Genomic DNA, 27,131 nt, shown 5'->3' on the forward strand with positions numbered 1-27,131 from the left:
AAGAGTCTGCACACTTAACCACTACACAGGCAAACACAAAGGTTTTTGTTTTTTAAAAAAAATCATGCTTAAAACATTAGCACTCGTTGGTCTTAAAGTAGCTTTCTTTGTATCTCTCCCATGGGATCCAGGGAACAGGACAAAGGAAGCTCTGGCTCTTTCCTTCCTTCCCCAGCAGACCAAGAGGGGGAGGAGCCTCAGCCAATAGAAGGAAGAGAGGTCTGGCTCAGTAGCTTTGCTGTGTGATGGAGAGAACCTGGTAAAGCAAGCTCTGCCTCTCCCCCTTCCTTCCCAAGAGAGGAGCTTCAGCCAATGGAGAAAACAGAAGTTTTGCCCTGTAGCTCCTGTGCGATTGAGCAAGCCTTGCAAAGCAAGCTGTGATGCAGAAGGAAGCTAGAGAGAGGGAGAAGGAAGCAGATGACAGCCAGTTGCTCAGGGGCCTGATTCGGCCCCCAGGCTGCATGTTTGACACCCCTGCTTTAGAGGTTCTTGAGCCAGGATATTTGGAGATGAAACAGAATGGCATGAGGAATACCTCTAAACAGCTGCCCTTACCCACGGTTTTTGTAAGTCAGGGGTCCCCAACCTTTTGACATGGCAGGTGGGTGCAGCGACAAAATGGTTGCTGCAGGAGGCAGAGCCAGCCACAAAATGATTGCCACTTTAATTTCAGCCACACAGCCAATCAGAAGCCTTGCTGGGCGAAAGCCCAACCTGGTCCCACCCACTTCCTAAAAACACTTGATGGGCACCAGGTCAAAGAAGGCTTTACAGTTAGGAAACAAAAGATGGAGGCAGGGGGAGAAATTAATTGGATTTTAGAACTGGGGTTCCCCAGTGTGGTACCCAATGAGATCTTTACCAGTGCTTGCCAATTGTTTTCTGAAAAGTGGGTGGGGCCAGGTAGGGCTTTTGCTCAGCAAGGCCTCTGATTGGCCACTGGAGAGTTGACTGGCGGCACAGACTTTTTAATTTTAAAAATCCACTGCTTTGGCAGCAGCCTGTACCACAGCAAAAGGATCTTTGTTGTGTGATTGAAGGTAAGCTGCTGCAGCAGCCATTTTAATTTTTTTAAAAAAATATTTATTAAAACATTTATGTCCTGCTTTTCCTCTTGGTTCAAAGCAATTCCTGGTTCTGCTTCATTTTCTCATCACATCCACCACACTATGCCAGGTGCCCACAGGCTGAAAAGGGTTGGGGAGTCCTGGATTAGAACACAGCACTTTGGAAGAGGGACATCTGTTTTAAGCTGCTGGTTTTACCATCCAAATCTCAAACCCAATGAGGAAACTTGTATGCATTTATGGTAGCGATTTCCAAACTTCCAATATTCCCACAAGAAAAGCATTTAGTAAGTTAATGCACCCTGTGGGTTCAAGTACCTACTGAAGGAGGAGTGTGCCCAATGTATCTTTGCGTGATTTACTGGTCTGGCCTCTTAATCAATATTTCCTGCTGCGTCTCTGCATTGGGTTTGGTTGGATCATCCCTCACTGAAAAGATGCAAGAGAATTACCCACTCCTCAAAGGGAGGCTGCCCGCTGCAACTCTGTAAAAGTAACTAACTGCTTCTCTAGGGGGGGGGGAGCGGGCTCGGTGACAAGCAGAAACAGATTCTGCTGAGGAAGAGTAATCCTTTACTGATCACTCCAGAAGCAAAACTTTTCCGCCACAAAAGCAAGCCTAATTTTTAAAAACTCAATTGTCCCTCAGCTTTCAAAGTTAGGGATGCCAGTCTCCAGGGGGGACCTGGAGATGATCTCCTGGAATTACAAGTCACCTCATGATTACAGAGATGAGTCCCCCCTGCAGAAAATGGCTGCTTTGGAGGGGGGACTCTGTGACAATGAACCTCAATGACATCCCTGTTCACCCCAGGCTCCATCCCCAAATCTCCAGGAGTTTCCCAACCTGGAGTTGGCACCCCTACACCTCTATCCGACCACTGGCCAGAGCAGACTTGGTAATTCTAAGTTGGGGTAATTAATATCTCTACCAAGCAGCTTTGAATTCCACCCCTAACGGGAGTCCTGCCCCCCTCAGGGCAGTAAGGCTTATTACATTTATTTGGGGAAGGAAATGCCATCAAACTAATTAATTTCATCCACACAATAACTTTCCACTACAGGAAAGGAACTGGTAAAAAAAAAAATATCCCACCATATCTGGGAAAGGTGATCTCTCCACTCTGCCATTTCTCGCCCAGATTTGCGGGGAGAGCACGTTCCTTGGTTCGGACAAAAGAGCAAAAGGGACCATAAACTTGAACAAGACGGGGAAGCGTCTCAATTCATAAGGGCAGAAATCTTTCCCTACCTTCCCCCCCCCCCCTCCCAAAAAGATAAATATTACCTCCCTTCTTAATTTTACGGGTATTCCCTATATCCCCATCCCACCCCAAATCTAATGGGTGCCATTTTCTTTTTCTGCCTTTGTCGCCAGCCAGCCTCACTACCAACTCTATCCCACCCACCCCCCCTCCAACTTCACACACCCCCAGGCGGGTAATTACCACAGGAGACCATTTATCGCTCTCCTCTGACAGGAGGTGACAGGCGGCCCAGCCCCTCCAGACAAATGAGTTGGAGGTCGGGAGGTTTGGCTACCTGCTGCCCCCGCCTCATCATAAATCATGTGGGGAGGGGAAGAGGGAGGATTGAGTGCGGGCCACTAAGAGAAATGCTGATTAATGGAGGGGGGGGGGAGAACAGAAAGCTTTCCCTCTTCCCAAGGAACCAGATGGAGAAAACCAATTCATGGAAATCTTTGAATGGAAGGGTGAGGGGGTTCCTCGCTGCCTACCCCCCTCCAATCCCGCACACCCCTTCGCCAGGATGCTTTGATGGCCGGAGGTGGAAAATCCAAAATGGCTCCTTCCCATTAATGAACGCAGAACCCAGGCTTGCTCAAGACTCGGTGAAAATTAAGCAGGGTGGGCAAAAACATTAGTCAGTGAGCTACAATTTTTTTTCTAAAAAATAGATACTCAGAGGCGCCTTAACTGAAGAGAAGGTCATAGTTCAGCCGATCTTGTCCCACTCTGCTACAGTTAACGTAAACCCACTGCCTGAGGTCACCCCCCCCATTGTTACCTTGGTGTACTATCATTTTCATTTGAAATGTGGTGCTGGAGGAAAGTTTTATGAATACCGCGCGCCACCAAATCTAGAACAAATCAAGAACAAATCAAGCCTGAACTCTCCCTAGAAGCTAAAATGACTAAACAGAGGCTATCATACTTTGGAAGGAGGAGGAGGAGGAGGAATTAGATATATACACCACCAACCCTCCTCTTTAGCATCGGAGAAAGTCCAGAAAAGGGCAACTAGAATGATTAAAGGGCTGGAACACTTTCCCTATGAAGAAAGGTTGAAACGCTTGGGACTCTTTAGCTTGGAGAAACGTCGACTGCGGGGTGACACGATAGAGGTTTACAAGATAATGCATGGGATGGAGAAAGTAGAGAAAGAAGTCCTTTTCTCCCTTTCTCACAATACAAGAACTCGTGGGCATTCGATGAAATTGCTGAGCAGCCAGGTTAAAACAGATAAAAGGAAGTCCTTCTTCACCCAAAGGGTGATTAACATGTGGAATTCACTGCCACAGGAGGTGGTGGCGGCCACAAGCATGGCCACCTTCAAGAGGGGTTTAGATAAAAATATGGAGCAGAGGTCCATCAGTGGCTATTAGCCACAGTGTGTGTGTATGTATAAAAATTTTTGCCACTGTGTGACACAGAGTGTTGGACTGGATGGGCCATTGGCCTGATCCAACATGGCTTCTCTTATGTTCTTATGTTCTTTAAGTGGCAATTGTTATTACCAACTATAAATATTCCTAACCTTCTAATTAGGGCTCAAACCCCCAGTCCGGATGGGGGTTCCCCTGCCTGGGAAGTTCCCAATCTGCCGGTCCACATTGTGCCAGCGGAGGGAACATCTCCCAACATTGCCAGCGCGATGACGTCACTCGGAAGTGACATCATCGTGCCATCGTGCGGCAGCCACTCTAGCCATTTCTGAGGAAACCATAGAGTTTCCCCTCCCAAATGGCTAGAGCAGCCGTGCACAACATCGCCAGTGTGATGATGTCACTTCCGGGTGATGTCATCACATTGCGCGCACACAAAAGTCCCCCACTGGAGAATGCAGGGGATTTGGCAACCCTTCTAATCCAAAAAGGGAACATCTCATCAGTTTTTTTTTAAAGCAGCCCAAAAGAAGCCAGACAGCAAAAAAACAGAGGTCTTCTAAGAAGAGGACATCTGGTAATCTTCGTGGGGTATGATACCATTGAGTCCACCTTCCAAGGTAGCCATTTTCTCCAGGGGAGCTGATCTTGATGTGCTGTAATCCCACGAGATCTCCAGCTACTACCTGGAGGCTGGCAGCTCTAAGCATTGAGAACAGGAGGACATGGGTAAGTTCTAGGTGAAAAGTCAACCGTTCTGTTAGCAATTAAGCATACAAGAGGGGAGGGGGGGGGAATTACGCACAATCTTATCTACAAGGCTTGCAAGAGGCGGGTGGGATCGTATTTAAGTGGGAACGGGGGCACCTTTATAGGGCTGGATCATGTATCAGGGATTGGCAAAGGCTACTGCCATTAAGAGTAACTCTTCCCTTCCCTGGGGCGTCCAAGGTTTGTTTTTTGGCTTGACTAAGGGGGTGGGTGGGAAAGCTGGTTGCTGCAAGACAGACTTTTCCTTTGCTTGGCCAAACAGGAGGGGCTGGCTGGAGTGGATCTTTTGCCTGGCAAGGCAAAGTGGATTTCAGGCCAATCTGGAAAGCAGGAGAGAGGCTAAGTGGGGGCCAAGTAGCTGCAAAGACATTTTGAAGAGCCATGGGACTCACTGCTGGTGGGGAGGGGGAAGAGGAGGAGGGGAGGAGGTCCCCGCCCTTTCTGCGACCATGAGCTCTCTAAGCGCACCAAAGTTTCCTTGAGATTCTCAACAAACGTGCTTCAAGTTTACTGTTTGTGAGCGCCTGGGACCTTACACTGAATTGTTGACATGAGGCCTTCCGCAGATGGGAAGCACAAGGTCACAAGAACCACTTCAGAGGGTTTCTGTATGGCTGCAGGAACACCGTCAGACTTCTGACTGTCTTGCTGCAATCACCCACGCTAAATATGCACTTTCAATCCACCTTTCCAACTGGATTTCACTGCGTGAACTGACAAAATCCAGTCAGAAAGTGCACTGAAAGTGGATTGAAAAGTGCATTACTGTGTGTGTGTGTGTGTGTGTGATCGCAGCCAGAGTGCAGCGAGAAGCAGCACACATAGTATTGCCAGGTCTTACCTGGCTGCTGGCGGGGGGAATTCCTGATGACATCACCCAGAAGCGACGCGATCAGGCCACGTGAAGACGCTCTAGCATTTTGGTATAAAACTCTATGGTGCCATAGAGTTGGGAGTTTTTTACCACAATGCTAGAGTGTCCCCACGTGGCTTGCCTAGCGCAATTGTCACTTCTGGGTGATGTCATTGTGTTGGGCATGTCAGGCACCGATGGAGCTCTTCGGGGGCCGGCCTTCCCCGCTGGCCAATCCTGTGCTGGTGGGTTGGAAGCCCAGAATTGGGGGGAAACCCACCCCCAGTGGGAGGCTGAGAACCCTAAGCTACTCAACACATTTAGACTCATGCAAGTACATGTATCAGGGATTGGCAAAGGCTACTGGTGGTCATGCAGTTCTCTCTAACCCAAACATTCACAGAATGCACTTTCTGCCCTACAATCTAGCGGGCCTCTAAGATTCCCTGAAGAGTCTCACATCTAAACAAAAAATTGACTATTTAGTTAAAACTCGATACAAAACTGCCATCAACTCCACAGATCCAGGTGGACAGCCATGTTGGTCTGAAGCAGTAGAACAAAGTTTGAGTGACACCTTTTAAGACCAATGAAGTTCCATTCAAGGTATGAGCTTTCATGCACATTTCCTCAGACACCACAAAAGTGAAGTTACGAGAACCTTCTCTACGGAGGGTGTGTTCCAGAACACAGGGACCACCACCAGACAGGCTCTGCACCTCGCTTTCAGCTTTCCCATCTCTGTGCAAGCAAGTACTCCGATAATGTAACGCAGAAGGCTCATACAAGAAGAAGAAGACAGCAGATTTATACCCTGCCCTTCTCTCTCTGAATCAGAGACTCTGAACGGCTTACAATCTCCTATATCTTCTCCCCCCACAACGGACATTCTAGCAGTTGCAAGTGGAGGAGTGGGGAATCAAACCCGGTTCTCCCAGATTAATAATAATAATAATAATAATAATAATAATAATAATAATAATAAATTTATTTTTATATCCCGCCCTCCCCCGCCAAAGGCAGGCTCAGGGCAGCTAACAAGACATGGTATGCGCCATGATTACGGTAAAATACAATCATTACTATAAAACAATTAAAATAGTTAAATTACATTCATAAATTAAGTTAAAATTAAGTCTGCACACTTAACCACTACACCAAACAAGTTCACATAAGAGAGTCACCAGCGTGAAACAGAGCTTGCTGTCAAAGTCACCAAATCCTGTCCCACTGCAAGGAGGGGACGAGTTCTGCCACTGGGAGCTGCCGCTTTCCCACACCCCTTCTCCCCATTTCAGGCATATCTATCTTCCTCCAGTATTTTAATTAGCATCCATACACATGGGAAAGGTTCAGTGGCCCCAGAAGGGGGTGGAAATGAGGCAACTCCAAGATTTCAGATATATCTTTCCCCCTCCTTGATATTCACTGCAGGTACAGGTGTTTCTCTTCAACAGATTACAGTAGCGATACAAACTTTTTTGGGACAACGTAAGAGGTGCCAAGGGAAAATTTCTAGAAGGTAGTCAGGACAAAAGCCCTTCTACAGAAGTCCAGGTAAGAGCTGCCAGGCCCGATTTTGTCTAAACATGAAGGAGGTCCTAGAAGTTTCTTGCACCCCTGAAGTTCTGAATGTTGGAACACACCAATACGCACCTCTTCAGCTGAGGAACCCCTGGTTTTGCAACTGAAATATTTATGCAAATGCAGTTCATCTCCACATACTGGTTTGTTCTGTTTGTATTAGACACCGGCTGTGCAGGTCAGATGCTTTCTTCACACGCACGCCTCCCGTGAACTTGCACAACGCTGTGGGGTGCACAGACACTAGGAAGGTAGACCACCACCTCGCCTGAAACACCATCCCTACCAGAGCTCATGCTCTTAAACAGTTACCTGCTTTACTCAGTTGAAGCAAGTACAAAGTGCCTCGAGGCTAGCAAATAAGGAAGATTCTGTAAACCTGAACACAAACACGAACCTGCCTTATTATGAATGATGGACGCTTGGTCCATCAAAGTCGGTAGTGTCTACTCAGACCGGCAGCAGCTCTTCAGGTAGGGTTGCCAAGTCCAATTCAAGAAATATCTGGGGACTTTGGGGGTGGAGCCAGGAGACTTTGGGGGTGGAGCCAAGAGCAAGGTTGAGACAAGCATAATTGAACTCCAAGGGGAGTTCTGGCCATCACATTTAACGTGACTGCACACCTTTTAAATGCCTTCCCTTCACTGGAAATAATAAAGCATAGGGGCACCGTCTTTGGGAGCTCCTAGAATTGGACCCCCTGGTCCCATCCTTTTGAAACTTGGAAGGTATTTTGGGGGGAGGCACTGGATGCTATGCTAAAAATTTGCTTTCAGTATTTATTACCCTTTAAGGCAGGGGTATTGAACTCATTTGTTATGACGGCCGGATCTGACATAAATGAGGAGCCTCAGCCAATGGAGAAAACAGAGGTTTTGCTCTGTAGCTCCTGTGCGATTGAGCAAGCCTTGCAAAACAAGCTGCAACGCAGAAGGAAGCAAGATATAACGAGAAGAAAGCAGATGACAGCCAGTTGCTCGGGGGCCTGATTCGGCCCCCAAACTGTATGTTTGACATCCCTGGGCTAGATGGCCATCTGACAGCAATGTTCATTCTGTGAACTTAGGCAGACCATGAGAGGGAGGGCAGGAAAGGTTGCATCAGTGCTTAGTTCTCATGGCCCCTTCTTACATGCCCAGGGAATACTGTTCATCACTGTGGGGTCAGGCAGCAATTTTTCTCCAGGCCAGTTTGGAGGGGAATTTGCCATCTTCTGGGCATGAAGCAGGTGTCACTGGGAGTGTGTTGGGGGGGAGGTATTTATGCATTTCCTGCAATGTGCAGGAGATTGGACTAGATGACTCCGGAGGTCCCATCCCACTCTATGATTCCACCAAAGCACCCAGAGTTTCAGGTTGACTTTAGTCTTCCCACCCCAAAGCCAATTTCCAAAGGCTTTGAATCTTCAGGCTTCGGGAAGGTATAAGGCCTCAGGGCTTTATCAGGACCTTAGAGATTTCAATGGTGTTGCACGTTGTCCCTTTTTTCATTCCACAAGAACCATCTTCACACCTAGGAAGCCACTGCTGTTAGTGGAGTACCCTCACCCATGAGTACCCCAAAGTCCCCTGGCATCTTAAAGACTAACAAAATTTGAGGCAGGGCATGAGCTCTTGTATTAAGAGCCCTGTGGTGCAGAGTGGTAAGCTGCAGTACTGCAGTCCAAGCTCTGCTCACAACCTGAGTTTGATCCCGGCAGAAGCTGGGTTCAGGTAGCCAGCTCAAGGTTGACTCGGCCTTCCATCCTTCCAAGCTTGGTAAAATGAGTCCCCAGCTTGCTGGGGGGAAAGTGTAGATGACTGAGAAAGGCAATGGCAAACCACCCCGTAAAAAGTCTGCCGTGAAAACGTCGTGATGTGACTTCACCCCAGAGTTGGAAACGACTGGTACTTGCACAGGGGACTACCTTTATCTTTATGAGCTTCTGTGAGGGTATGAGCTTTCTGAAGCAGTGAGCAAGAACTCACAAAAGTTCCTTCCCTGCCACAAATTTTGTTAGCCTTTAAGGTGCTCTTTTCTACTGCTACAGGCAGACTAAACACTGCTACCCATTTTTTTTTCTATCACCCAAGTCCCCTGATACTTTCTGAGTGTGGGCTGTGTGTGGAGCCCTTACATCTCTTTTTGTGATTTTTTTTTTTTTTTAGATTGGATTACTCAATTATGCCACAAACACATAACCACACGATAAACCAAACAGAACAAACAAGGGACGGGGAAACAAAACCACAAATACAGAAGAGAATAAATGATTAAAGGGAAAAGGTTTGCAATAATTTGTTGCACATTTTGTTTTACTGGTTTAGCAAGATGCTTTTTGCAGCTTGATCTGACTAAACCTCCACTATTTATTAAATCCCACTCTCCCAGAAGGTCCTAGTACTATAGATGGAGAATGAAACAGTCGCCAAGTGTTGGTTTGCAAAAAGGTATAATTCCAGACACCACACAACTTTGTTTGACAGCCTTCTTTGCAAGTTGGAATGATTACTTCTTGGATCTTCAGAACACAGAATGGTAAAAGCATGCATGCTTTTAAAATTAAAATTGGACTTACAGAGCCCAACCTTCCCTAAGCAGTCAATACAGTAAACAAAACCCTCTCAATTTTAGTGTCTAACTCAGGGGTGTCAAACATGCAGTTCGGGGGCCGAATCAGGCCCCCAGAGAGCTCCTATCAGCCCCCCCCCCCCGTGCAATTGGCTGTCATCGGCTTCCTTCTCCTTAAATCTTGCTTCCTTCTGCATAACAGCTTGCTTTGCAAGGCTTGCTCAATTGCACAGAAGCTACAGAGCAAAACCTCTATTTTTCTCCATTGACTGAGGCTCCTCCCTTGGGGAGGAAGGGGGGAGGAATAGCTTGCTTTGCCAGGCTCTCCAAATTGCACAGTAGAGCTACTGAGCTAAGTCTCTCTCTCCCTTCTATTGGCTGAGGCTCCCCACCCCCGTCCCCTGGGGAAGGAAGGAAAGAGTCAGAGCTTCCTTTGTCCAGTTCCCTGGATCCCATAGGAGAAATACAAAGAAAGCATCTTTAAGACGAATGAGTGCTAGCGTTATAAGTTTTAAAAAATATATACTTGTGATTGTATTCTTTATAAAATGTATATCTCTGCTACCTAATCTTAAATAGCTACACATGTCCTGACATGGCCCGGTCCAACAAGGTCTGATATATGCCAGATCCGGCCCTCATAACATAGGAATTCAACACCCTTGGCCTAACTAACGTGAAGCTGGAGGCTTTGTATGCTCCCTTCCCCAAGTAACCCCTGGGATGAGGACCCTATCAGGTCTCCTTTAGTGGATCCTCTCTTTACCACTGGCAGTTCAACCAGTTTTACATTCGGGAATCAAATCTCCAAGCGGCTGGCTTCAGGTTCGCCACGCAAGAATCTGGGCCTCGTAAGTGAAAATTGCAGCACATTGTTTTTTGGAGAAAATAAAATAAAATCTCATCTGGCAACTGCTAGATTGCTCAACGAGCTGGGGCTTTCCTGAGAAGCATGTTGCCACCTTGGTAATGGATGAGAAATTAGAACTCGGGGCAGAGCTGCAGTCAAGCATGAAGGATGCAGTAATTCATTAGTGGGATTTGTGTGTGCCAGAAGAGGAACGAAGAAAAGGAAGAACAAAGGTGGCGGGGTGGGGAGGGAGAGGAAAAAAAGAGAAGGAAGAAGGGGAAAAAAGAATCAGTGTTTTTGTCTCCAGGTGTTGGGGAAACAGCAGTGCGAGAAACCAAGGGTGAGCAAAATAGTTGTGATTGGCTTCTCACTCTCACAAGGCCAGACTGCACTGCTCTCCATCCCTGCTTCAGTTTTTTGTTTTAAAAAAACAATAGTTTTATTTTATTCTATTGATTATCCACTCTTAGGCTGCGATCTCAAACACTAAATAAATGCACTTTCAATCCACTTTCCAACTGGATTTTCGAATCTTAGAGCTTGGCTTTTTGCTTTCAGTCTGAGACACGGAAGTCCCTTTTTCAGTATCAAACTCCTATGGAGGTCTTTTATACCTTCTGAGGGAAGATACCTCAAAAGTGCCTAGGTGAAGTTAGTGGGTAGCGAACTGCCGTGGTTTGGTCATTCCTTCACAACGATCCAAAATATGAGCTTTTACAAAGCATTGAGAGAGAACAAAAAGAGGGTAATCAAAGTTGATAAGAGTTTGCATGGAGTTTTTGAGCTCGCCATGTATGTTCCATTCTAATCTATGGAATATCCCTCTCCTGTAAGCCTCCATCTTTCAAATATCTTACTATTACTAGCAATTGCCACACATTTATACTAGGTAGACTGTTTTGCCTACAGCGGAACTAAAAGGGTGATTTGCTAATACTCCCTGCTCTGGATACCTTTGTCCGGAGAGTCATGCCTTTTGGATATGTTATCCAGCCCTTATCTTGTAAGAGATAAGGGCTGGATAACATATAACCCTCAGGTAGCATTACTTTTGGGCTATTTTCCAAAATGGCTACAGAGAAAAAAAAAATCTATTCCTTTCACAAGACACCCCTAACAGTATAAGAAGAGGGGGTTGGTAATCAGGGTATGTGAGAAAATTATACATTCAGTTGGTCTACTACAACCAGTGACCACATTTGGTTACTCTGTCACCTATGGTCTCCATTGGGGGGTTAGCAAGTACCAACTTGCCATTGAACCTCAGGAAGTACTTTCCATTGGCTAACATTCTTGTAGTTATGACATCAGGGGTCAAATTCTTGTCTATTATAATTATCTTTGAGATGCTCTCCTGCTAAGCATGAAATGTAACAATCTCACAATTTTACTAGCGGCTGTTTACTGTTTAATCATTCTGTAATTTTACTGTTTAATCATTCTGTAATTTTACTGTTTAATCATTCTGTAATTGTTATATTTGTACTGCGATGTTATTGTACGGTTCAAGCGGTGTTTCCTCTAAGCTGAGTTAGTGTGAGCTAGTTCAGTTTTTTAGCCTCCAGCTCAGACATATCTGTCTCACCTCAGGAAAAATGGCCCCAGAGGAAACTAACTGATGCAATAGCTCAGAACTTTAATGCCAGTAGCTCACAAAGTGGAATTTTTACAATGAAGAAGCTGATGAGGATGCTGATGGAGGAGGAGATAGATGGATGGATTTATATCCCGCTCTATGTTCTGAGTGGGCATAATCTCCTTTCTCTTCCCCCCCTCTCACAACAGACACCCTGTGAGGTTACATGGGGCTGAGAGAGCTCTCCCAGACGCTGCCCTTTCAAGGACTGCTCTGAGAGCGCTATGGCTGACCCACAGCCATTCCGGCAGGTGCAAGTGGAGGAGTGGGGAGTCAAACCCGGTTCTCCCAGATAAGAGTCCACGTACTTAACCACAACACCAAACTGGCTCTCCACAGCTTAGAGGGAGTATTGGGTTCAAGACCTCCACAGCTGAAGGAGCTTATTTTTAATAAAGTTTTTTTTTTAGTTCATAGTGGTTTAAGCAAACGCTTTTCAAAGTCCACTTTGAAGAAACACTTCCCTATATTAATAATGCAGTGAAGGATCCCTGTACATCTGCTTGGAGACCCCCCTGCTGGCTATAGAGTATCTTGGCAGGAACCACACTTAAGAGTTGACCTGTGTGAACAAAAAGTGTGACTTTGAACACACCCCATGCACCCCCTCCAAATGCACCCTGCCAAGAAGCTGCAATGTAACACAGGCAAAAATAATAATAATCCATATTCCAGGAACTGAATGCCCATTACATATTTAAACAAAACTCTTAAAATTAACAGCTGGTGGCATAAAAATCAGTTTCTGGATATGCACACATCCAAAGATTTGGGTCTTGCAGCTAAGCAACAAATAATGTGATGGATCCGGTCAAAAAAAGGCCTCTTTTCCCACCTCCATCTTAAACCTAGTGAGGTTAGCAACTGTTGCACAGAGACCTCCTGAGGATCACACCTCTAAGTATTTCAAACTTTGCTTTGGGATCTTAAGCACTGGGCAAATGTCACTCAGTAAGGACAAAGTACTAGCAGGAAATGAGTACATTTTCAGCTCTTCACGTTGACAACGCCCTGGCACATTCTACCCTGAGGATACCAAAACCTGGTAAGCCCTGACAAACGATCTTGTAAGAGATAAGGGCTGGATAACATATAACCCTCAGGTAGCATTACTTTTGGGCTATTTTCCAAAATGGCTACAGAGAAAAAAAAAATCTATTCCTTTCACAAGACACCCCTAACAGTATAAGAAGAGGGGGTTGGTAATCAGGGTATGTGAGGAAAATTATACATTCATTTGGTCTACCACAAGAAGGCCGAAGATCCACCTAATTCACCACTCTGTTTCACACAGTGGTCATGTTTCATGCAGTGGCCAATCAGATGCTTTGGAAGTAGGGTTGCCAACCTCCAGGTGGCAGTTTGAGATTTCCTGGGATTACACCGGATCTTTAGGTGACAGAGCTCAGTTCACCTGGAGAAAATGGTTGCTTTGGAAGGTGGACTCTGGAGCATTGTATCCTACTGAAGTCCCTCCCCTCCTCAAGCTCCACCTCCAAAATCTCCAGGTATTTCCCACCCCAGAAAGCCCACAGCAACCAAAGGAAATCCGGGGGAGGGCAGGGTCTGGGGAGGGGAGGAGTGTCAAGAGAACGTAATGCCATAGACTCCACCCTCCAAAGCAACCATTTTCTCCAACAAGAAGATGACAACACTGGATTTGTACCCCACCCTCCACTCTCAATCTCAAGAGTCTCAGAGCAGCTCACAATCTCCTTTACCACCCCCTCCCCCATAACAGACATCCTGTGAGGTAGGTGGGGCTGAGAGAGCTCTTACTAGCAGCCGCCCTTTCAAGGACAGCTCTGCGAGAGCTATGGCTGACCTAAGGCCATTCCAGCAGCTGCAAGTGGAGGAGTGGGGGATCAAACCCGGTTCTCCCAAATAAGAGTCTGCGCACTTAACCACTACACCAAACTGGCTCTCCAAGAGAACTGATCTCCCCTCCTGGAGCCTGTCAATGCAACCGCCACTTCATGAAACAGGAGGTCGTACTACATGGACCTCTGGTCTCATCCAGCATGGCTGCTCACGTAAAACTAGGATCCTTCCCCCTACACACACACACACACACTGAGCCAGACAAGACCAGAAACATTCCCAAATGCACAAATCTGCTGGATCCCAGCAGTTTCTGGCAAGGGAGCACAAGAGAGCAGGAAGCTGGCGTTTCCTGACCTGGAAGTGCTCACAGCAGACAGGCCTTGGCTGCGCCCCTAACAAGGGCAGAAAAAGTGGCTTGAATAAGTGGCAGCAGTCTGATTGCATCCGCATCGTGAAAATGTCTGCCCAGCCACAGCGGCAGCCACCCTCGCCCATTTCAGCTCGCTCCCAAGCACAACGCTAACCAAGGACTTCCTGTCAGGCCTGCACCCAGAGTGTGCCCACCCCACAACTTCCCCATCGCCAATTTCGATTCCCGATGCCGCCCAGTTTCGCTTCTCCTCACAAACCGAGCATCGATCAGTTCCACAGGCGACACTCGCCCTCTGTGGTTCAAAAGACACCTCTCTATCCCACCCACCCCCCCCCCCCAAAAAACCCCCTCCATTTCAATAAAAGGCAAGGCTCAAAGAAGTGGTGACTTTGCCAGGACTAAAGGCAAAACCAAAACACGGTCAAATGTCTCCCAATCTCAGCCCTAAATCAAAGACTTGCTTTCCACACAGGATGCAGACAGCAGATGTGAAACACTCCAACCCCATTGCCCCACCTTTTTTTTTTTTAATGATCAGCCTGTTAGTGGGTTCAGGTGGGTTGGACTGAAGCAAAAGAACAAAGTTCGAGTCCTGTGGCCCCTTGAAGACCAACCAAGTTTTATTCTGGGTATAAGCTTTTGTGTATCTGATGAAGCATGCATGCCCACGAAAGCTGACACCTAGAATGGTCTTAAGGGTTCCACTAGACTCAAACTTTGTTATAGCATTGCTACTGCAGATACTATTGTTTGCAGCATTTAATGAAAAATGCCATATTTGTTTTTGATGTAACAGGACAACCTAACGTTCTCTGGATAATCACCACGAATAAATTGCTTGAAATTCTAAAACAGGCGCGTCGGACTCATTTGTTATGAGGGCCGAATCTGACATCAATGAGACCTTGTCGGGCCCGGCCGTGTGTGTCATAAAATGTAATGCCAGGTAGCAGAGATAGAAACTTTATAAAGGACACAGACGAACGCAAAGGTTTTTCAAAAGCTTAAAATAAAACATGCTTAAAAACATCAGCACTCGTTGGTCTTAACAGTGCTTTCTTTGTATCTCTCCCATGCAATCCAGGGAATTGGGCAAAGGAAGCTCCGGCTCTTTCCTTCCTTCCCCAGGGGACCAGAATGCAAAAGAGCCTCAGTCAGTTGAAGGAAGAGAGGCTTGGCTCAGTAGCTCTGCTGTGCAATTCAGACAGCCCTGCAAAGCAAGCTATTCTACTCCCCCTACTCCCCAAGGGAGGAGCCTCAGCCAATGGAGAAAATAGAGGCTTTGCTTCATAGCTCCTGTGTAACTGAACAAGCCTGGCAAAGCAAGCTGTGATGCAGAAGGAAGCAAGAGAGAGGGAGAAGGAAACAGATGACAGCCAGTTGCTCGGGGGCCTGACAGAAGTCCTCCGAGGACCTGATTTCAGCCTCTGGGCCACAAGTTTGACACCCCTGCTCTAAGACATATATAATTCACTACATTTATATACGTATATCCAAACTAAACTTTGTTCGTCTTTAAGGTGCAACTTGACTCAAACTTTGTTCTTCAGCCTGTCACTGGTTAGGGTATCAGACGAAGAACTAGGCATCCAGGTTCGAATCCCTGCTCTGCCATGGAAGCCTGCTAAGTGACCTTAGTCCGGCTCCACTCTCTCTGCCTAACCTACCTCTCAGGGTTGTTGCTGATGTGAAGATAAAAGAAGAGAATTATGTCAAGTTGCTTTGGGTCTCTACTGGAGATAAAGGTGAGGTAACGAAGTAAATCCACAAGGAAGGAATCCTGGGGAACTCTGAAGCTTACACACTGTGTGGTGTCATTTTGGTTGGTTCTATTTTTTTTTTTTTTTTAAATCACACAGGGCTTTTGTTTCTTGGGAGTTCTGTTTGGACCAGATACACTTCCCTGAGACTCCTATCCTGGTTTTTAAGTAAAGAGACACCAGAGTTAAGCCCAAGGCATTTTTTGCAGGGAAAAGCCCAGCAGGAATTCATTTGCATATTAGGCCACACCCCCTAATGTCACTATTGTTTCACACAGGGCTTTTTGGTAGAAAAAGTCCATCAGGAACTCATCTGTATATTAGGCCCCACCCCCAGACTCCAAGCCAAATGAGTTCCTATGTGTTCCTGCTCAAAAAAAAGTCCTGGTTAAGCCTAACAGAACTTTTTCCCTAATGCCAGGACACAGCACCCTGAAGTAACATGAACACACACCTGAATACGCATGGAATTAGTTTCCCTTGCAACTGAATAATTACAGCCAGCCCAGCTGCCCAAGAGTGACCCCACTGGCATCTCTTTCCGCAACTGTGGCCCTTAAGAATCCAGCAACCCACTCAATTAAACAGAATTGGGAATTTTTTTAAAATAACGCACGTCTCCTTCATTTTTTTTGAAACACTCCTTTCCCCATCATTTGAAAAAGAAAAAATCACTCTCTGTTCAAATAGTTCCAAATAGTCTGCAATTCCATGCAAGACTGTTTAGTATCAAAATGCCCCTGTATAAATCGATGGTATGGCTTCATTTGGAATACTGTGAACAATTCTGGTCACCGCACCGCAAAAAAAAAAATATTATAGCGTTGGGAAAAGTGCAGAAAAGGGCAACTAGAACGATTAAAGGGTTGGAACACTTTCCCTATGAAGAAAGGTTAAAACGCTTGGGGCTCATGAGCTTGGAGAAACGTTAATTGAGGGGGTGACATGATAGAGGTTTACAAAATTATGCATGGAATAGAGAAGGCGGATAGAAAAGAAGTACTTTTCTCCCCTTCTCACAATACAAGAACTTGTGGGCACTCAATGAAATTGCTGAGCAGTTGGGTTAGAATGGATAAAACTACTTCTTCACCCAACTGGTGATTAACACATGGAATTCACTGTCACAGGAAGTGGTGACAGCTACAAGCACAGACGGCTTCAAGAGGGGATTGGATAAACATCTGGAGCAGAGGTCCACCAGTGGCTGTTAGTCACAAGGCATAGATGGAACTCTCTGGGGCAATGATGCTCTGTATTCTTGGTGTTTGGGGGGGGGGCAACAGTGGGAGGACTTCTAGTGTCCTGGCCCCACTGGTGGACATCCTGATGGGACTTGGCTTTTCGGCCACTGTGTGATAGAATTTTGGACTGAATGGGCCATTGGCCTAGATTCAACACGGCTTCTCTTGTGTTCTTATATTGTGTTGGAGAACCCGGTGCTCCCTCAAAAAGCTGCTGCCTGCATTTTCCACCGGGAAAGGGCTCAAATGGTAAGGTCAAACAGGCTGGTCAGCAACCAAGCTTTAGCTCAGGGGTGTCACACATCTGGCCCAGGGGCCGAATCAGGCCCCCAGAGGGCTTCTATCAGGCCCCCAAGCCGCTGGCTGTCATCTGCTTCCTTCTCCCTCCGTCTTGCTTAGTTCTGCATCGCTGCTTGCTTTGGAAGGCTTGCTCAATTGCACAGGAGCTACAGAGCAAAACCTCAGTTTTCTCCATTGATTGAGGCTCCTCCCTCTCCTGGTCCCCTGGAGAAGGAAGGAAAGAGCCAGAGCTTCCTTTGCCGAGTTCCCTGGATCCCATGGGAGAAATACAAAGAAAGCACCTTTAAGACCACCAGTGCTAATGTTTTAAGCATGTTTTATTTTAATTTTAAAAAAAAAAAAAATCTTTAATTGTGTTTGTGTCTGTTATAAAGTTTATATCTCTGCTACCTAATCTTTATAGCTACACACACGGCCTGACACGTCCGATACGGCCCAGCCCGACAAAGTCTCATTTGTGTCAGATTCGGCCCTCGTTACAAATGAGTTCGACACCCCTGCTTTAGCTGGTCGAAGAGAGTGGGATGGATGGGCGCCCATGACAGGGCAAGGAGGAGGGTGACGAACGTCTCTCTGTGAGCTGCCATCCTCTTTTCTCTACCCTTCCCCCTCGTCCAGTGAGTGTGATCTGGGGACAAGGCAGGAAACGTGATGAAAATCTGATGTGTGGTCACAGCTTTGCGGTTTTCCTCTTTACTCTTGGTATTGGGCTCACACGCAAGAACAAGCAGCATGGGGGGGGGGGGGGAGGAAGTGTCACAGGTCCAAGCATCCTAAAGACAATGAAGAAAAAAAAAACCCTGCTGAGAAACAGATTCTGGTTGGGTATGACAGGGAGTCACCCCCGGGGCTTCAAAGAACGGAGAAGACAAACAAGTGGACGAATTGGGGAAATGAGGCTCTGCAAAGGACCCACGGCCCTGGTGGCATTTCAAACTCAACCCCTGAGTCATAGGCACGCTTGTGAAAAGTGTGTGAGGGGGGAAGAGAAATAGGGGCATGAATCACTCCAGATTCTCCACCCCGCCACCCTGCAAAAAACCTCAGCAAGATCTCTGCACACGGCTCACAGAGTTGGCACACAGCAGGGTAGGATTAAGAAGAGGAGCCGAACTTCACCGGGTGGCGTGAATTGCCAGCTCAGGAGGAAAGGCGGCGATACTGAGAAACAAGCTGTCTGGATACAGCGCGGCCAACGGGGCAAAGGACAGAAAGGGGCTGGGGCAAGAAATATGCATCACAATTCCATTACACGGGCCCAGATGAACGATGAAGCCGCCTTCTACTGAACCAGACCCTTAGTCCATCAAAGTCAGTATTGTCTACTCAGACTGGCAGCGGCTCTCCAGGGTCTCAAGCTGAGGTTTTTCACGTCCTTGCCTGGCCTCTTTTTAGTTGGAGATGCCGGGGATTGAACCGGGGACCTTCTGCTTACCAAGCAGATGCTCTGCCGCTGAGCCACCGTCCCTCCCCCCTCCCATGAAGCAAACACCTTTTTTCAATCTGTAGCTAAGGGCGAAACAGTCCAGAGACTGGGTGCCAAAGCAGGGGGGGAAGAGTGTGTGTGAATAATTTAATCATGCATGGGGAACTGCGGGGGGGGGGGGGCGGAGAGATGGGGAAAGCACCAAAAATGAAAGCAATCACAAATCAACCACATGCAAAATCATTCTGTCAACTTTCCAGTTTCTCTCTGAACTGTATGACAGCTCTACTTTCCCTTGGTGAATAATTATGTGTAACTCTCAGGCTTGCTGACTTCTGTGTCAAACGCCCAACAATAGGAGACATCGGTTTGTCAGTTCTGACTATTCTCAGGCACGAAATTGGGAACAGCTGCATATCCCGAGGACAGAATAGCCGGCTCGATGGCTCCATACGCCCAGCCCGCTCACTCACAGCGTTCATGTGCCAAATCTAGAAGGGTCCCCCCTCCAAAAGTCCAACATACATACTTTTGAGTTGCAGAAGTTACTTGGAATTGCACCAGTTCTCTCTTCCCCAACACAATTACGGCAGGCCTTGGTATAGATAATATGCCCAAACTCCAGTTTAACCCCATCTTGATATCACAAGGAAGCTTAACCATGGGACATACAGAATGAGAGATATACCCTCCTTCATTCATTCCACTGTGCTGTGGCTCAGTGGTAGAGCATCTGCTTGGAATGCAGAAGGTCCCAGGTTCAAATCCCCGATACTTCCAGTTAAAAGGAGCAAGCAGTAGCTGATGATGATGATTGATGATATTGGATTTATATCCCGCCCTACACTCTGAATCTCAGAGTCTCAGAGCGGCTCTCAACCCTCTTTATCTTCTTCCCCCACAACAGACACCCTGTGAAGTAGGTGGGGCTGAGAGAGCTCTCCCAGAAGCTGCCCTTTCAAGGACAACTCCTACAAGAACTAAGGCTGACCCAGGGCCATTCCAACAGCTGCAAGTGGAGGAGTGGAGAATCAAACACGGTTCTTCCAGATAAGAGTCCGTACACTTAACCACTATACCAAAATGGTGATGATGTGAAAGACCTCAGTCTGAGCTCCTGGAGAGCCGCTGCCAGTCTGAATAATACTGACTTCGATGGACCAAGGGTCTGATTCCATAAAAGGCAGCTCCACTTTAGTACTAAGGTGGGTATCTTGAGCATTATCTTATTATGAGGTTCCCATATTCCTTACCGAACAGACCTAACTGCATTTTTAAACAGTGTCCCCACAAGGAGAATTCTCAGAGGTTTAAAATATCACACATATGTAAAGCTGGATTTTAAGTGTTCCAGGACAAACGTCTGTGTTGTCTTTTTGTTTTGTCTGCACAGTTATTTTTACTCTGTAAAGCATCATTTACATTGATGACACTACAGAAATAATGCTAGTATAACACAGCCCAAAAGGAAAGGCTGATTTATTTAAAATATCTATATACCCCATCGTTACCCCAACACCGTATGGATGCCGTTGCCTTCTTTCTCTTCAGTAACTGCCAGGATATCTCAGGAAGAGAGGGCAACAGGGTTGGGTACTGAGTTCAAGACTCTGCAAACTCTCTCTCTTCCCTTCATCCAAATTTCTGTAGAACCCATTTTTTTTTAAATGTTGGAATTAAACAAAAATCACAGTTCAAACAGGTTTTAGATGCTCCAAGATTTTTTTTTTAATTCCACTAGAGACCAAAGATAAGAACGGTCAGAAAAATAAACTCAGTATTCTTGTGATGAAGAATTATTATTTGTCAACATACTACACAAGGGAAGGATGGAGTCCCAACCTTTCCGAACCTGTAGGCCTGGGTGGCGCAGCAACAAAAATGGCTGCCAAAGGAGGTGGAGCCAGCCACAAAATGGCTGCCGACCCTTGGTCACACAGTGCAGATCTTTGTGCTGTGGTGGCAGTTGCTGCCAAGGCAACATTTTTAAAAATCTGCACAGCTAATCAAATCTGTAAGTCAGAAGCCTTGCGGGGCAAAGCCTTACCAGGCCCCACCCACTTTCCAAAATACTTGGCAGGCACCAGAAAAGCTGTAAGTGGGCATCATGGCACATATGGGGATTCCTGGCATTAGGCCATCAAAAAAAAAGTCTGGACCAACAGCAGTGAATGTCAGAGCTGCTGGTTAGTTTAAAAATTAAGTTGATAACGGGATAAAGGCTTCTTAATCGATTAAATCTGAAGACAGTTACATATAAGTAGAAACAGTTTGAAGGGAAGTAAACCTGAAGATAAATTAAGAGCCCTAAGAACGCCAAGCTGTTTTCTAAAGAACATTTCAGCCGAATCCCATCTTTGAAGAGGCATTCCCTCTGCTGCGGCAATGCCTCTTCAGAGATGGGACTGTTCTCAGATGGCTAGCCCCAGGCATTTTAGAAGAACTCCCCCCCCCCCCCAAAAAAAATACATTTTTGAAAATGTGAGGCCTCATTAAACAGCGGCAACTTTTTTAGGTTTCTCAAGATTTTCTACAAAAATTGATTAACTTAACCCATTTAGCTGACGGAACGCTGAAGACCTACGCTGGATACACAACAGTGCCACAGACAGACTTTTACCACACTCCAAGGACTTCCTGCAACTGGATTTCCCTATCTGGACAAAAGAACACAGTTGCATACAATTGCTCGACGATAAATGTGATATTAGGGTTACCATATCACATATTAGGGTTACCATATTAGAAGATATAATGTTTAAGTGATATTAAGTTTGAATAGTGTAAAAGACTTCGTTGGGAGTTGTTAATTTTTAAATTCTTCCTTTAATAAAGAAAGAAAATGCAAAAAAAAAATTACCATATTTTGAAAAGCAAAAAGAGGACATATGTCCCACTGACTACTCTGAACTAGTGATCCCTATGAGAAATCATTTTAAACATCCCTTCCTATTTAAGCTGTGATAACTGCTATTAACTAGAAATATTCCTAACCTTCCCACCCAAAAAGAGAACATTTCCATCAGGTTTAAAAAAAAAAAAAGTCCTAAAGAGAATGGACTCACAAAAAAAGGACATGTCCTCTAAAAAGAGAATATCTGGTAATATCCGACCGCATGGACACAGCCCTAATAAAAATTAAGAATCCAACACGTTTGTCTGCCTGAGCTGATTTTACTCCCCCCTTCCTGGGACTTCTAAGCGAGAAAATGCTTAAACAAAAGTCAGCCAGCCTCTCCAAATATTCTGCGGTTGTTTCATTCCAAAGAAATTAAGGGGAGGGGAGAATGAAAGCTGGGCGCCAATACTCCAGAAGAGGGAAGGCAACTCAAGCCCCTGACTTTAAGAACAATACCCAGAATATATTACGCAGCCGTCTCACAGCCTCCCCCCCAACCCTGCCCACAACCCCTGTCTGCAATGTGTACAGACATATACACGCTCTCTTTCCTCCCGACAACAGGCCTTTCAATAGCAAAATGAAATTCCACCTGTTGCAGCAGCTCACCCCAAACAGCTAATATTACCGCCAAGAATGTGACACTCCAGTTACCCCAGAGGAGGCCCAGACGCGCCATCCTGCCCCAGCGACAGGTGGCCAGGCCCCACCCATCCTCCCACGCCTGGGGGCGGAAGACTTGAGTATTTGGAGGAGGGGATTAGGACGGCACTTATCTTTAAAAACTGAGCAGTGTGAAAACAGGAAAGAACAGAAAAGGGGAGCTGGCAGGAAAAAGAAGGATTATGGGAGGGAAATCCAGTCCCGTTTACTGCCTGCCTCTCCCCTCCCAAAATCAATGCCCTTTGCGACTTCCACGAGCTGCTAGAAATTTAGCACCCGGTCACACTACAGGTTTAAATCACTTTAGAGCGACTGCAGTACTAGGAGTTCTGTGTTCAAATTCTCCCAAGTATTAGTAAATTTATATCCTAGCTTTCCTCCAAAGAAGTCACGATGGCATATAACAGGGGTGGCCAAACTGCGGTTGGGAGCCACATGTGGCTCTTTCACACATATTGTGTGGCTCTCAAAGCACCCACCACCCCATTGGCAAACATCAGAAGGGAAGTTATGGTTCTAGTTTCTTCTGCTTGGAAAAGCCATCTGCCTCTTTAAATAACTTCTCAAAGCCAAGCCAGCATTTAAAGTTAAAGTTGCTTTCTTTCCACCTCCACTTCCCTCCTCCCTCTCCCCATCTATTTGCCTTCTTTCTTTCCTTCCTTCCTTCCTTCCATTCTTCCTTCATTACGGCTCTCAAGCATCCGACATTCATGTCTTGTGACTCTCAAACATCTGACATTTCTTCTATGTGGCTCGTATGTTAAGAACTTTGGCCACCCCTGGCATACATGATTCTTCTTTCCCCCCATTTTATCATTTTATCATTACAACCACATAGGCATAGAACAACGTTGGAGTTCCTCATCTTAAGATGAAGAAAGTTTTATTCAGAATGTAAGCTTTCATGTGCATGCACACTTATCAGACAATGAAATGGGGTACAGGCGTAGAGACTGACTGGTCCGACATCATCCATCGAGCTTCACGACCGAACAAGTACTCGAACCGGAGTCTCTTGGATTTTACTCCAATGCTCTGTTCTCTATTAACTATCCCACAACTATGCCTTGTGTTCCTCAGAACAGCACCAAGGAAGTTAAAGTCACTGACATGCGCAGCACAGACAAGCCTCTGTGTGATTTGGCACGTTAAAAATTCAGCTGAAAATCAGCTGCAGGGAAACCCCAATGGGCAACGATCTGGAGCATGGGAGAATATATATTTAAGACACAGTCACTCTAGCCCAGCAGATGAAAACAGAGAGACTTCTGTATTCTCATGGAGTGCTTTATGTACTTCTCAATGTCTAATGGCAGAAAGTGAAGAGGACCTAAAGAACCTCTTGTTGAAGGTGAAAGAGGAGAGCACAAAATTAGGCTTGAAACTCAACATCAAAAAAACTAAGATCATGGCATCTGGCCCCATCACACCTTGGCAAATAGAAGGGCGAGACATGGAAGTAGTGACAGACTTCACATTTCTGGGATCCAAGATCACTACAGATGGTGACTGTAGCCATGAAATTAAAAGACGTTTGCTCCTTGGGAGGACAGCTATGACAAACCTAGGCAGTATGATAAAAAGTAGAGACATCAGCCTGCCAACAAAAGTCCATATAGTTAAAGCGATGGTATTCCCAGTAGTAATGTACGGCTGTGAGAGTTGGACCATAAGGAAGGCCAAGCGCAGAAGAATAGATGCTTTTGAACTGTGGTGCTGGAGAAGACTCTTGAGAGTCCCTTGGACTGCAAGAAGATCCAATCAGTCAGTCCTAAGGGAAATCAACCCTGACTGTTCCCTGGAAGGTCAGGTGCTGAAACTGAAGCTCAAATATTTTGGCCACCAAATGAGAAGGGAGCACTCACTGGAGAAGACCCTGATGCTGGGAAGGACAGAAGGCAAAATAAGGAGACGGCAAAAGATGAGATGGCTGGACAGCGTTACTGAGGTAACTAGCACAAATTTGAGCAAACTTTGGAGGATGGTGGAAGACAGGAGGGCCTGGCATGACTTGGTTCATGGGGTCGCAAAGAGTCAGAATCAACTGTGCAGCAGCTGAACAACAACAACAAAACAATGTTTATTTGTTGTCTATATCCCACTTTTCTCACTTCGTGGCACTCAAATACAGACAGTTCTCCAGAGGCTTCCTATATGAGCACCAATCAGAGGCAGATTTACTCAGCTGACGTCTGAGGCACGTGTCACAAAAACTGACACGTTTCGAAAAAGTGGTTTATAATTAAGCTTGTCGCCATCTAAGGCCCGGGGTCCCCAACCTTGCTGAACCTGTGGGCACTTTTTGAATTCTGAGAGCAGGTAGAGCGGACACCACAACAAGACGGCCATCATGGAGGCTCCCTTCAGTTACAAAAAGTGGGCAAATTCCACAGAATGGTCAGAGGCTCCAAACCTCCTGTGAGTGAGGCAGCTGTCTCCAAACTAGCGCTTCCTTCCTCAGCCCCTGCACAAAAATGTGCCGTGACATCATGTTGCTGTGTTGCTCTAGGATTCCACCACAGAGTTTATAGCAGGGGTGGCCATATGTGGTTCTTTCACACATATTGTGCAGCTCCCAGAGGTCAAGGAGGAACCTAACACAGGCTTACTCTCAAGTATGTGTGCTTAGCATCAAGGCCTCAGTCAGCCTCTGAGTGCTGACCCATAGGTAGGTGACAACGTCCACTGTGTGTGAAGCAGAGAAGGAGGGGAAAACAGGCAAGCTTGCAAGCTCTTTTCCTCTACCACAGAGATTACCTGGAGACAGAGAATGAGAAAAGAGAGTGCAAAAGCCAAGGGAAATGCTGGAAGGAGGGACAGAATTCAAGCCGGTGGTGCAGGGTTCCCCCTTAGTTTCATAGCTCTTGTAGGAGCTGCATTTAGTAACCTTGATGTCAAGGTAAAGAAAGATGCATAATTATGCAAACGGTGGTCAGTGATTTATATAGTACATGTGTGTTTCCTTCACCTACTGGTGCCAAAAAATAGTTCCCCCGCCTTTCCCTATGTTGGTCTTATGATGACTGTTATTGCCAGCTTTAAAAAAAAAAATCTCCTAGCATGATCGTAAAGTGCATGCACATGCATTTTCAAAGCTTTTTTGTGGGAAAAGACCAGCATGAACTTATTTGCATATTAGGCCACACCCCCTGACATTGCCACTGTTTCACACAGGGCTTTTTTGTAGAAAAGGCCCAGTAAGAACTCATTCGTATTAGACCACACACCCCGATGCCAAGGCAGCCAAAGCTGTGTTCCTGTGCGTTCCTGCTCAATTTCACAGGGACTATGAGACAGAGATGTTCCACCAAGCATACGGTTAAAGACAGCGACAGTTCAGAGAGATCAGTGGCCTCCTAGGTTCTTCTCCCCCACCCCCTGCTTTATATTCTTCCAGCTCCTCTAAGTTCAGATCTCCTGCGAGAGAATATGGATCGTATTCCAGCCACCCCACCTACTCTGGGACAGACGTATGATATCATCCAGGCCTTTTCCTTTTAAGAAGGAATGCACAGGAGCACAGTTTCGGCTGGCTTGGTATCAGGGGAGTGGCCCTTTTGTAGAAAAATAGGTGGTGGAGCTCATTAGCATATGTGGGTTCCCCTCCCACCAGCCAAAAGCAACCTGATGCAAGAAAGGAGAGCCCCGGGAGAGCAAGACCCGCTTAGGCTGGCTAGAGATCCAGCCAGCCCAAACAGGCTCAAGCAGGCCTCACTTGCCTGCGGCTCTCCTGGGCTGCTCTCCCACCCCAGTCAAAAGACCAGCAAGCCATCCACGACCCCAAATCACATAAGAAGTGGAGAAAGGGTGGCGTGGGGGCTTCTCCAGGGGTTAATGAGGGCTGCTGGGGTCGTGGCAAAGCCCCTGGTGGCTGGCTGGCTGCCTGCTCTCCTAATCCAGGGATTGTTATGCAGCTGCACCTACTATTCCATGGACAAGGTACGTAGGGGAGGAGGAGGAGGGGGGCCATCAGAAAGGTTCAAGAGCTGCGCTCCTGTAAGCTCCTGCTGAATCTGAGGCCTGGTGTAGCCTAAATAGGCAAAAGAGTTCCTGCTGGGTTTTTGCTACCCAAAAAAAGTCCTGTGTGAAACAATGGTGATGTTGGGGGTGTGGCCTAATAGGCAAGACGAGTTCCCGCTGGTCTACTAAAAAACCCTGTGCGAAACAATGGTGACACCAGGGGGTGTGGCCTAATATGCAAATGAATTCCTACTGGACTTCTTCTAATTTGCCACCCTCTAATTTAACTGTTTTATAGGTATTTTACTATTATGTAGTTGTTATTATTATATTATACATATTATCTTGTACACCGCCCAGAGTCCTGCTTGCAGGAAACGGAGCCGGATCGAAATCAAATAAACATACAAACAAACCACACAGCAGAATAATTCATAGAATGCAGCTTGGAGGGATGGGACTGGGAAATCACCCCTCAGTGTCTCTGGGTGAAATTTCACTCCTGTTTTATGTCCGGGAACTCCCTGATCTCTGGAACTGACTCAGTACTCTTAATGATAAACATTAAACACCACAGAAAATTACCTTCCAGCTTGCAGAGAACAGTGATTTGCCCAGTAACTACTATCACTTCCATTAGGAAAGGATAGACGGAACAAGTCACGCGGTAAAAGAGAAGGGACAAACTCACGTTTGTAAAAGAGAAGGGACAAACACGGAGCGGTAAAGCTGCAGTACTGCAGTC

The 27,131-nt window shown here is 46.4% G+C and overlaps 1 protein-coding gene and 1 long non-coding RNA gene across 2 annotated transcripts in view; one reads left to right on the forward strand and one right to left on the reverse strand.

Annotated features, from left to right (window-relative positions):
- Positions 1-27,131, reverse strand: part of RARA (retinoic acid receptor alpha) — a 263,977-nt gene that overhangs the window by 195,496 nt on the left and 41,350 nt on the right. The window lies entirely within an intron of this gene.
- LOC132584281 (uncharacterized) overlaps positions 1-27,131 on the forward strand; it is a 59,924-nt gene that overhangs the window by 11,359 nt on the left and 21,434 nt on the right. The gene's annotated exons all lie outside the window — the stretch shown is intronic.

This window comes from Heteronotia binoei, chromosome 15, assembly GCF_032191835.1.
Source record: "Heteronotia binoei isolate CCM8104 ecotype False Entrance Well chromosome 15, APGP_CSIRO_Hbin_v1, whole genome shotgun sequence".
In the NCBI taxonomy this organism is placed as follows: Eukaryota; Metazoa; Chordata; class Lepidosauria; order Squamata; family Gekkonidae; genus Heteronotia; species Heteronotia binoei.